The sequence below is a fragment of the Hipposideros armiger genome, unplaced genomic scaffold, assembly GCF_001890085.2.
Source record: "Hipposideros armiger isolate ML-2016 unplaced genomic scaffold, ASM189008v1 scaffold_704, whole genome shotgun sequence".
NCBI classification, from domain to species: Eukaryota; Metazoa; Chordata; class Mammalia; order Chiroptera; family Hipposideridae; genus Hipposideros; species Hipposideros armiger.
The window spans coordinates 364,635-377,322 of NW_017732054.1; positions in this window are offsets into that span (position 1 = coordinate 364,635).

Here is a 12,688-nt window from a genome sequence, read left to right on the forward strand (position 1 = left end):
GGAATTCACGACATGTGGTTTCTATAAAGGCCACAGGACAATGAAATGCACCATAGTTAATAACAATGTTTATCACATGGCTATTCCTCACATTGACCTTCAGTAAAGGTTGAGGGCATAAGGCTACATCACAGTCAGTGAAACATTCCCTGCTCTGGAGGCAGCCTTTTGCTCATCTCATGTGACTTGGCATAGAGACCACCATGGAGGAATGGGTGGATAACACGTGCTTTGGCCTTCTCCTCCTAGGCTGTGGTGAGGAGTAAATCAGGAAGGCCTTGCACATAGTAGGTGCCCAATAAATGTTAGCAATTGTTATTACCATTATCGCAAAGATCAATGTTCTTACTGGACTTTGGCAGAAGCTGAACATTTAAGGTAACTAACAAGAAGCAACAACCAAAACAATGCCGGCCTTCTTTACACCTCCTTGTAGTACCACTCGCCCACACAGAGCAAGGTTTCCAATGCTCAGCATACCTTGATTCATTAATCTTCATAACTGTCCTGTGAGTAAGTCCTATTATGCCCATTTCACAGATAGAAAGACCGAAGAACAGTCATGTTAAATGTTGCCAATGGTATGTAGTAGAACTGAATGTCCAACTCCAGGCTGTCTGACTCCAAATTATATGCTCTTAACAACCAGGTTTTCTACCTCTGCCGGATGATCAAGACTCATTTTACTGGTTGAGAGGGGAACCACATGCCCCAGGTATTCCAAAGGAGGTGACCATGTCACAGTTTTGTTATAAAAATTAAGACCTGACCTACATCCTATCTCATTACAGAGGCTGGCTCACCTGGTTTCCTGTAGATAGGGTCACAACTCTTCTCAAAAAGCAACTTTGAATGGGGTCAAATGCCAAACACCCACATGAGTTTTACTCTGACCTTGGCCTGGAAGACTTTGGGAACAGAATTTGTCACCCATCCACATTTATGATAGCTAATCATCAGAAAAGCTCAGCTAGTTCCCCAGAATTGGAATCATAAGCTAATCTCATCAGCTTTCCCCTGTGTTCACAGCATGGCCTGTGTCATCCTTTATTGAACTTTTCTCAACTCTTTCAGAAGGGGCCATCCCAGAAGTCACTTCTTTTAAATTTTATATTCAAGTGAGTACACAGGTTGAGAATGAAATAGGATGTAGATGTCATAAACTTGAGTCCAGACAGTAAGTATCATAAGCTCACGGTGGAGGTGACACAGGATCTGCTGTGTTGTTGCAAGCTTTCCCACCAGAGCGGCAGCCAGCTCCTGGTCGATCCTGAAATAAAAGCCCAGCAGCAGCACAAGGGGCAGGTTTTGTTTACATTAATGCACAGTGCCTTGGGAAGAGGGGGACTGCTTTTATTTACACTCCCAAGTACCAGTCAGTAACACAGGGAACATCTAGACGAACTAACATTCTCTAGACATCCTCCATGGTAGAGACATTGTCACTTTGGAGAATGATGACATTTTTAAGACCTTAACATGGTGAGATCTGAAAGCATTTGAAACTCTGGCAGCTGCTGGACACCAAACTCGGAGAGTCCTTGGATGAAGCGAGAGGCTGCCTGGGGACGCAGGAAGCCAAGCTGCTGGAGCAGCTGTTGAAGCCAAAGCCAGCCTCTCCCCACCCCCTCCCAGCTCTGGGAAGAAGCAGGAGCTCCAGAAAGAAAGGGGCAAAGGGAAAACATGGAGAGATGGAATAAAGAACGGGAGCTTTGAATAGACCCAGATGGGCCAGAAAGAGAGAGAAAGGTTAAGATTGAGTGCAGCATTGGTTGTAGATATAACTTTAGGAATAATTGAAAAACAAAACTGAAATGTTATCTTGGGGTACGAGATAGCCAAAGTCCCTTTTTAATCTCTATTTATAAATATGTTTAATTAAAACGGTTTTGACAGCAGTAAAGTACTCAGGTCATATTCATGGCTGGAAAGACTAGCAGTAAAATGTCTCCTTTAAAATGAGCAAATTTTCTCTAATCCTAAATTGTTTTGACTAACAGGCCTAGAGAAAACCAAGGAAGACACCTCCTGTATGGAAACCAGATGCAAATTCTATGACAAGTGGTTCATTGGTGCTTACAGAAATTCTAGAACTAGAGACCTATCAGCTGATGTCCGCCAAGAGGAAGATTTTGTTACTGTAGGCAAAAAGAATAGGGCCACGGGGACAGAGGGGGGAGGAAAGGAAGGAGGACATAAGGGGAGACAAAAGAAAGGGAAGATGAGATCATTCTTAAGAAAAGGTGCAGCTACAGCTAATCGTAATGGGTTATAATACTATTAGCACTGAGGGCAGGGAAAAATCTCCACCCCCTGTGTTGCCACGGCAGTTCTGACAAGGGCCAAGTGAGGATGAGGGAATCCCACCTCCAAAGGGAAGGAGTAGTCAGTGAGGGCCTGCCTTGCGAACGTCTGTAATGCCACCCCTTAACCTTGAATATTTTGCATTATCATTCCAATAAAATCCTAAGCCTCTTTATTCTTTGGTACAGTTGTCCTCTTCCTGGCCTGCTCACTCCCACTATTTTGGGAGTATACACTCTTCCTTTCTTATAATAAATCCACTGCTTGTTTGGCTTTGTTTGCATGGCTTATTCGTGCATCCTTGAATTCTCTCCTGTGACAATACCAAGAACCCATTCTCAATAACAATTTCAGAGCATTTAGGTAGAACTGATCACTGGAAGCCAGCATGGAACAAGTCAAGTAAAAATTTTTTTGATAAAGAAAGGCTTATATTTTTATATAATTATTTTAAATCATCTTTTTTTCAGATTATAAAAGTAGTGTGTGCTCATTTTTTTAAGCACTAAAAGAATAAGTAAAATAGGAGTCAATGCCCCACCATGATTCCAACCCTTAGAAATGACCACAATTAACTGTTTGATATACTGTGTATCTACCCAAATTTCTCTCTGCATTTATACTATTTCACAAAAGCAGGATTTATACAGATATAGTCTGATTCGTGTTACTGGAAAGATGATCTTAAAAGTACATTGATTTTTAAAGTAATTTCAGTTTAACTTTGATGTTCACATATGCATGTCTAATTTTTTTGAAACTGAGCATTCCATTGGAACTTAATATCATCATTTTGATAATGAGTCAATATTACTATTCTCAGATATAAAAAAGAAAACATGAATCATTTAATAATCTCAGTTATTTGTAGTTAACAAAAATGATCATACTATTAAGCAATTATTATATCCACACTAACTTCCAGGTACTGTAATAAACGTTTTACATACGTTAACTCTTAAGAATAACCTGTGAGGAAGGTAATAACATCCTATTTCAGGTGGGAAAAATGAGGCTTAGATAAATTAAGTAATGCCCCCAAGGTCACCCAGCAAGTAATTGCAATACAGTCTATATTCAAACCTATTCAAACCAAAGTTAGTATGTTCCATTCTGTTGCCCACCGTTCAAATAATCAGGTTATAGTTATTAAAATGTGCAGATAAATAAATCAACATGCTTAAAATTGTTTTATGATGTGACTGTATATTGTGGAATTATTAGTGGAAGTAATGAGTTTGGAGTCCACCCTCTGGCACTTATCACCAGTGTGACCTTGAGCAAATCTTTTAACCTAAACTCAGCTACAAAGTGAAGATACTATCTATAACGGGTTGGCAAACTTTTGAGACGGAAGAGCCGCCAAGGCTTCAGCAAACTGCAGCTTGCGAGCCACAGGCTCTGAAGTAAAATTGAAAATGAAAATAAAACTATCATAGTTTCATTTATAAAAATTTTAAAGGATATTATTCACATAATGGTGATTATGTAAAAATACATTTATGGTTCTCGAATAATTTTTAAATTGTTGTGAGGGACAGGATTGGCTCTTCCAGGGGTTGGCAAACTTGTGAGACAGAACATACCCAAAGAGCCACATGTGGCTCACGAGCGGCAGTTTGCTGACCGTTGATCTATAATAATACTGGACTTGCAGGGCTAAAATGAGGATTAAATAAAGCCGTGCATTTGAAAATTCTCTTTGTAAACTCTAAAGAGCTATTACTATGTTATGGATATATTTATGTGGCAACCATGTTTGATCACAACAGGTTTTATAACCTCACCTTTATAATAATTGCATCAGAATAAAAACAAATGCAGGATTTTTTTAGCTAAATAAAAATAAAAGGCATCTTTTAGCAATATTCAAAGTCAGGGGGTGTCCCTTAAGACCAGGTCTGCACTCTCTCCCAGGACTCTCAATTGGTTCCCTAGACTTACTCTTTTTTTGCCTTTATCCAGGACACCAACATCAAGGGCAGTGGCCTGTCCAATCTTCTTATTTCCCAGCTATGCTATTTTCTATTCTGATATTAAAATATTAACTCTTTCATTGCATTCATTGATTTCAAGGTTTTTTTCAAAATGTGTCAGAAATCCACCAAAAAAAGTTGATATTTTGACTATTTTATGCATTTAATAATAACAATTTGAGCTTTGTATATAAATGACATTATTTTTATGTCATTTTTCCTATTGTTATTTATTCTTGAAAAACACAAAAATGTTCTTCTGCTTTCCTAAACTTCCTTTCTGGAACACTGACAGATTCTTTATATTTTACTTCTGAGTGATAATTCTCCACACAGAGAACAGCACACATTGCTGGATTTCCAGGACACATAGCACAATAATACATGGTTTGTTTGTGTTTGCAAACACTTTCCCCTTTTTTGCACATTATGAGAGCATAATGCTGCACATGCAGCAATTAGGCTGCTTTTTCCTGTCCTTAAATTGCCTGGGGAAATGACACTCTGTCAGCCTAATTTCTTTTGGTGCAGACATGCTGCAACACCTCTTATTTCCATCTTTTCTTGAAAATCCATCTAATAAGCGCTCTTTTTCCCTGAATTTCCACTGGTTGAATTTATTGTTAGGGTTTTGAATGTTGTAACATATATAGTCATTTACTAGAGCCACTTCAATGAGAAAATGCCATATGGCTTGATACCACTTCTTAGACTTCCTATCGAAAGGATAAGTGGCACAGAATTGATCAAAACAATCAACTCCATCCATAAATGCATTGTACAGAATTTGAATATTTGGTTTCAACACAGTTCTCATTCCCTTTTTTGATGTTACATCTACTTCACTGACACCACCATTCCCAACAGTGGAGACCATATTAACGCTCCCTGTATCCTGCCAAGTGCAAGGATGCATTGATCGATCATGATTTTCCCATATCACCATGAGGTCACCATGCTTCAGCTTGCAAAAATCCTCATATCTGAAGGCAGTCCTCTCCTATTGGCACACACTGTACCACATGCTCCAATTTTTTTCAATCTTAGACTCTCAAAAAGTTCTATGCTTGAATAAAAATTGTCTGTACAAACTACATGTCCCTTGCCTTCAAATCCATTCAGCAAGCAGGACACCACCCTTGCTCCCAACCCAAATTTAATATCTTGAGATGAATCTTGGCCTCTATATACATCGAACCACAACAGAAATCCTGTTTGAGAATCACAGAGTTACCACATTGTTATGCCCCTCTTTGTATTTGGTTTACTGGGAAGATACTGCTTGAAAAATAGACGCCCCTTGAATTTCAACATGAACTCATCCACACACAATTCCTTATTGCTATTATAGGTAGAAATGTATATATGCTTCACTAAGTCTATTATGGGCTTGATTTTTGCAGTCTTTGAAGATTCATCATCATTATTGGAAAAATGAAGGAAGGACCTAATTAGCTGATATTTATCCCTTCTGAAAACAGAGTTAAAACCAGAGTTTGAGGGCCTGCCGAGTGGCACGATGGTTAAGAACTCACTTGGGATGCCAGAGGGCCCCGGTTTGGATCCCACATATGAGGGCCAGTGACACTGCCCTCCACAGCTAAGATGCTGAACAACAGCTCAACCTGGAGCTGGGCTGCGGTGAGTCGAAGGCACTGCAGCCCCTGCTGCAGTGGGTTGCCATGGGCTACCGTATGTAGCCAGCAGCCAGCGTGAGCGGCCAGCAGCCGCAGTGAGCGGCCGTCCAGAAGCCGGCGACTGATCTGCCTCGCCCGGGAAGAGCGCAATGATGGTGCCAACTTGGGCCAGTGAAGCAACGTCCTCCACAACTAGACTGAAGAACAAGATGACAGCAACTTGTCTGTTCCCCTTCCCCCAATTCCCCAGCACTGTTCCCATTCCCCCAATTCCCCCAATAAAAAAATAAAAAATAAATAAAATAAAATTAAAAAAACCAGAGTTTGAGTCATCCAATAGGTATCCTGAAAGTATTACTCTAATGTTGGCTTGCGCACCAACCCCATCCCAATTCCAACAGTTACCAACACCTTAAGGTGTTTCCTGTTGTTGCGCATTGATGGCAGCACTCACGGACTTCTGGCGCAGGATTCCAGCGCCTGAGAATATACTCACCCCGCAGTAGAGGGAAAAGCTTTTTGAGCTCATGGGTTAAACTAGAAGGCCGCAGTCAGCAAATGGAAATATTCATTCGGATATATCTGACCACGCAGCAAAAGGGTTAAATTAATGTTTATTTTGTCCATGCACATATTTAAATTCAAACTCAATACCAAAAAATTCTTATTATAACTCTCCAGCTTCACTTCCTGAATACTACCATTTTCAATTCCTTTAGCTCTTTCTTCCAATATTTACTCTCACATTTCAAACTGATATGCTTATTTTGCAATTTTTTTCATTAATCCATTTTAGTCTATTATTGACTTCTTATTATGAAAATGAGGATAAGTTTTTATAAACTATGTCTCCTCCACTTTCCTCATCCTCCAAATAAGGTTACATAGTAATTTTTAATTGCATGTTTTTTAGTATTGAAATTATTATGGCTATTTAATATTGTTCACTGCTGAGATGAAGTAAACTATGACTACTATTTCCTCCTTTGTAAAAAGAAATAGAGAATGGCAAATAATAGATAAAACCAATAACCCCAAAGCTGATTCTTTGAGAGCAATAAAATTGATAAGTCTCCAACTAGACTGACCAAAAAGACACAAATTGCCAATATCGGGAATGAAAGAGGAAACATCACCACAGATCTTACAAATAGTAAAAGACTAATAAGGAGAGTATGAACAACTACAAGCCAATAAATTTGACAAATTAGATTAATGGTCACATTCCTTAAAAGACACAGATTACCAAAACTGGCTCAAGAAAAAATAAAAAGTATGACGAGGTCTCTATCTATTAAATAAATGGAATTATAATTTAAAACCTTCACACAAATAAAAATCCAAATCCAGACAACTTTGCCAACAAATTTTATCAAATATTTAAGGAAGAAATAATATCTATCCTACACAAACACTTTCAGAAAACAGAAGAGGAAAACATTTCCATCTCATTTTATTATCCCACCATTACCCTGGTACTAAAAACAAAGACATTCTAACATAAAACTATGGCTAATATTCTTCATGAACATAAAAGTAAAAATCCTTAAAAAAATATTGGCAAAACAATATTTTTAAAAGATAATACATCATGTTCAAGTGGAATTCATGTAGGACTTCAAGGTTAGTTTAACATTTGAAAAGTAATCCATGTAATTTACCATATTAACAGTATAAAGAGATAAACCATGTGATCATCTCAATAAATACAGAAAAAGCATTTGACAAAATTTAACACTCATAAGATAAAAACTCTCAACAAAGAGGAAAATTCTTCAATCTGACAAAGAGCACCTGTAAAAACTTAGATTTATATCATACTTAACAGTGAAAGACTGCTTTTCCACTAAGATCAGAAGAGAAAGGATATTCACTCTCACCACTTCTATTCAACATTGAACTGGAAGTCATAGCCATGCAATAAGGCAAGAAAAAGCAATATAAGTCATAGATATTTGAAAAGAAGATGAAAAACCATTAATTTGTGTGTCTACATAGAAAATCCTAAGGAAAATATTAAAAAGCTTCTAGAATTACTAAAACTAATAAGTACATTTAGCAAAGTTGTGAGATAGTCAATATTTAAAAATCAATAGTATTACTAATAATAAACTATCTAAAAAAGAAATAAGTAAACAATCCCATTTATAATAGAATCAAAACATTAAAATACTTAGGAATAAATTTAACCAAGAAAATTAAAAAAAAATCTCTCACCAAAAACTATATGACTTTAAGGAAAAAAACTGAAGAAGACGCAAATAAATGAAATGATATCTCACGTTCACAGCTTGAATGTGTCCAAGCTATGCAAAGCCACCTATAGATTTAATGCAACCCCTATCAAAATTCCTATAGCATTTTTCACAGAAAGAAAAAAAAATCCAAAAATGTATACAGAACCATAAAAGACTTCATATGGCCAAACCAATCTTGAAAAAGAAAAGAGCTGGAAGCATCACACTTCCTAATTTCAAACTATATTACAAAGCTGTAGTAATTAAAACAGCATGGTACTGGCATAAAATCAGACACATGGACCAATGGAACAGAATAGAGAGCCCAGAAATAAATCCATGTACGTATGGTCCAGTATTTGACAAGAGAGCCAAGAATACAAAAAGGGAAAAGAATAATCTCTTCAATAAGTGGTGTTGGGAAAACTGGACAGCCACATGCAAAAGAATTAAATTGAATCTCTATCTTACACCATTCAGAAAAAGTAACTCAAAATGATTAGGATTTAAACATAAGACCTGAAACCATAAAACTTCTAGAAGAAAACATAGGGAAAAACATCCTTCACATTAATCCTGGCAATGATTTTTTTTAAATATGATACCAAAAGCAAAGTCAGAAAAAAAAAATCAACAAGTGGGACTACATCAATCTAAAAATCTTTGGCACAACAAAAGAAACTATCAACAAAATAAAAAGGAAACTTCCATAATGAGAAAAAAATATCTGTATAGCATATATCTGATAAGGGGTTAATAATCAAAATCTATAAGGAACTCATACAACTCAAAAGCAAAAAAAAGAAAAAGAAAAAAAAGTCCAACTTGAAAATGGGTAGAGTTGAACAGAAATTTTTTCTAAAGAAGACATAGAGATAGCCAACAGGTACATGAAAAGGTGTTCAACATCACTAAGTCACTAATCATTAGGAAAATGCAAGTCAAAATCACAATGAAGTGTCATCTCACACCTGTTAGAATGGCTATTATTGAAAACGTGAGAGACAAATGATGGTAAAGATGCAGAGAAAAAAGAACCCTGACACATTGTTGATAGGAATGTAAAGTGGTAGAGCCACCATGGAAAACAGTATGGAAGTTTTTCAAAAAATTAAAAATAGAACTACTATACGATCCAGCCATCCCACTTCTGGGTATATAGCCAAAGGAAATGAAAACAGGATCTTAAAGAGATATCTGCACTTCCATGTTTACTGCAGCATTTTCACAATAACCAAAATGAAAACAATTTAAGTATTCATCAATGGATGAATGGATAAAGATATTTCTTCATATATTTCTTCATACACACACACACACACACACACACACACACACACACACACTCACGGCCAGACAAGTTTGTGAATTTGTTGCAGCAATGTTGCTAACCTTTCTTTGATATCAGAGGAATTATTCATTATGAATTTGTACCAACTGGACAAACAGTTAACCAAGTTTACTATTTGGAAGTGCTGAAAAGGCTGCATGAAAAAGTTAGCCAACCTGAACTTTTTGTCAATAATTTATGGCTCTTGCATCACGACAATACACCAGCTCACATGGCACTGTCTGTGAGGAAGTTTTTAGCCAGTAAGCAAATAACTGTATTAGAACACCCTCCCTATTACCCGATCTGGTCCCCAATGACTTCTTTCTTTACCCAAAGATAAAGGAAATATTGAAAGGAAGACATTTTGATGACCTTCAGGACATCAGGAGTAATACAATGGCAGCTCTGATGGCCATTCCAGAAAGACTTCCAAAATTGCTTTGAAGGGTGGACTGTGCGCTGGCGTCGGTGCATAGCTTCCCAACGGGAGTACTTCGAAGGTGACTGTAGTGATATTCAGCAATGAGGTATGTAGCACTTTTTCTAGGATGAGTTCATGAACTTAATTGTCTGACCCCGTAAATCACTGTGGAATATTATTCAGCCATGAAAAAAGAAGGTCCTGCCATTTACATCAACATGAATGGAACTTGAGGGCATTATGTTAAGTGAAATGTCAGAGAAATACAAATACTGCATGATCTCACATAAAATGTGGCGTCTAAAAACATCAAACTCATAGAAACAGAAAGTAGAATGGTGGTTTCCAGGTGCTTAAGGATTACAGAAATTGAAAGATGTTGGTCAAAGGGTACAAACTTTCACTTATAAGGTAAATGGATTCCAGGGGTCTAATGTATAGCGATGTGACTATAGTTAACAATAATGTATTGAATACTTGAAAGTTGCTATGAGAGAAGAGCTTTAATATTCTCACCATAAAAGCAAAATGGTAATTATGTAAGATAAAGCATGTGTTAACTAAACTTATTGTATTAAGCATTTCACAATAAATACATGTATCAAATGATCACATTGTACACCTTAAACTTACACAATGTTATATGTCAATTATATCTCAATAAAGCTATGGAAATAATCAATAATTTTATATAGTCAGCAACAAATAATTGGAGAATAAATTTTTTCAAAAATTCTACCATTTACAATAAAAAAAAAACATGAAATGCCTAAGGATAAAGATATATATGCTGAAAACTACAAAACATAGCAGAGAGAAATAAAAAGAAGACCTAAATATAGTCATGTGTCAATGATGAGGATACTTCCTGAGAAATGCATCATTAGGCAATTTTGTCACTGTGTGAACATCACAGAGTGCACTTACACAAACCCACTGCACACCTCGGCTCTATGACATAACCTGCTGCTCCTGGGCTACAAGCCTGTACAGCACGGTGCTATACTGAACACTGCAGGTAATTGTAGCACAATGGTAAGTACTTGTATATCTGAACATATCTAAACATAAAAAAGGTATGATAAAATATGGTATAAAAGATTTTTTTTAATGATACGCCTGTATAGGGCACTTACCTTGAATGGGGCCTGCAGGACCCAGGTGAAAGTTGCTCCAGGTGAGTTGGTAAGTGAGTGGGAGTGAATGTGAAGGCCTAGGACATGACTGTACACTATTGTAGACTTTATAAACACTGTATACTTAGGCTACACTAAATTTTTAAAATTTCTTTCTTCAATAATAAATTAATAAATTAATACAATAATAGCTTATTGTAAATTTTTTATTTTATAAAATTTTAAATTTTTAAAAACTTTTTGACTCTTTTGTAATAACACTTAATTTAAAATACAAGCACATTGTACAGCTGTACAAAAATATTTTCTTTATACCTTATTCTGTAATTTTTTCTACTATAAAAAAATTTTTTTCTTTTAAACTTTTTTGTTAAAAACTAAAACACACACACATGAGTCCAGGCCTACACAGGGTCAGGACCATCAGTATCACTGTCTCCACCTCCACACCTTGTCCCACTGGAAGGTCTTCAGGAGACAATGACACGCATGGAGCTGTCGTCTCCTGTGATGTTCCTTCTGGAACACCTCCTGAAGGGCCTGCCTGAGGCTCTCCTTGAGGAGGTGTCACTCTTTTCAGAAATGTGTCCATGGTGGTTTGTTTGGGTTTTGTTTTGTTTGTTTTTTCATCAAAGATTTGCTTGTGAGCAGATAATGAACCATGAACATCTCTCTCTATTATTGAAAAACTTTCAATGTTGGGGTCCATGTTTTCAAACATTTTAAGAAGCTGACTGAGGTCTGCGAAAGCTTCTGCTAAACCCTTCACTGAATTTTCTTGGGAGTTTTCTTTCTCTTCTCCTGCAGTTTCCTTTTCTCTTGCCTCTTCTTCAGCTATGTGTTCCTGTTCCACTTCCAACTCCTCACTAGTCGCTTCCTCAGGAACCCCATCTACAAGCTCCTCAATGTCCCATCCACACCCAAGTTAAAGCTGCTTGCCATCTCAACCACAGCCTTGGTGATTTCTGCAACCACCTCATCCTTGGCGAGTCTTTTGAAGTCATGGATAAACTGCTAGAGTGTCTTCTTCCAGGTGCCACTCATACACTCCTTGGCGACATCACCCCAAGCCCAAACAAGGTTCTTGATGCAGTCACGGATGTTATACAGTCATGTACTGCTTGACAAGAATACATTCTGAGAAGTGTGTCATTAGGTAATTTCATCATCGTGCACATGTTATAAAGTGCACTTACACAAACCTAGATGGTAGAATCTACTACACACCTAGACTTTATGATATAGCCTGTTTTCCCTAAGCTATAAACCTGTACAGCATGTTATTGTACAAAACAACACAAGATTAAATCAAGCACAAAAGAAAATAATAAACATGAGATATATGAAGCTGCTAGTGTCAAAATACAAGTACAACATTTTTTACAGCAAACTTTTTTATATAAGTAGAAAGAGTACCCTTTAAAATAATTATAAAAAATACAGAATAGTAAATACCTAAACCAGTAACATTATCCTTTATTATCATTATCATGTATTATGTACTTTACATAACTGTATATGCTATACCTTTATACAACTGGCAGCACGGTAAGTTTGTTTATACCAGCATCACCACAAACACTTGAGTAATGTGCTGTGTTATGAAAAAGCTAAGATATCACTAAGTTATAGAAATTTTTCAGC